This window comes from Solea senegalensis, linkage group LG15, assembly GCF_019176455.1.
Source record: "Solea senegalensis isolate Sse05_10M linkage group LG15, IFAPA_SoseM_1, whole genome shotgun sequence".
Taxonomy (NCBI): domain Eukaryota; kingdom Metazoa; phylum Chordata; class Actinopteri; order Pleuronectiformes; family Soleidae; genus Solea; species Solea senegalensis.
Window position 1 is genome coordinate 15,041,623 of NC_058035.1, and position 435 is coordinate 15,042,057.

The following is a 435-nucleotide window of genomic DNA, read 5'->3' on the forward strand; positions in this document are numbered from 1 at the left end:
TCTTTTATATTTCAAATAAAAACAATCATTTACCAAACTGACAGAATGTCAAAGTACTAACCACTATGCCACCATGCCATATTACATATTTCAATGAAAGGAAATTAAATAATAATTCCTTTAACTATTTTGTTCCCCCTTTGTTGTCTGTTAGTATAACAAGTATAACATTCTGTTACAACCTGTTATTGTTGCGTTGTGTCTGAAGCTATATACAGTATATAGACATACATATATGCACATACATATATCTATATGTATATATAGATATAGATATAGACATACTATATCATATAGCATGGAAAGGGGCCAGAACAAAGTGACACCAGTCACATGACCTAGTTTCACAATAATACGTCTGTCATGACTGGGTCAGTCTACGTCATGGTGATTAAAAATGTTTTTAAAAAAGAGGACCTTGTAGTCTGGTTTAAA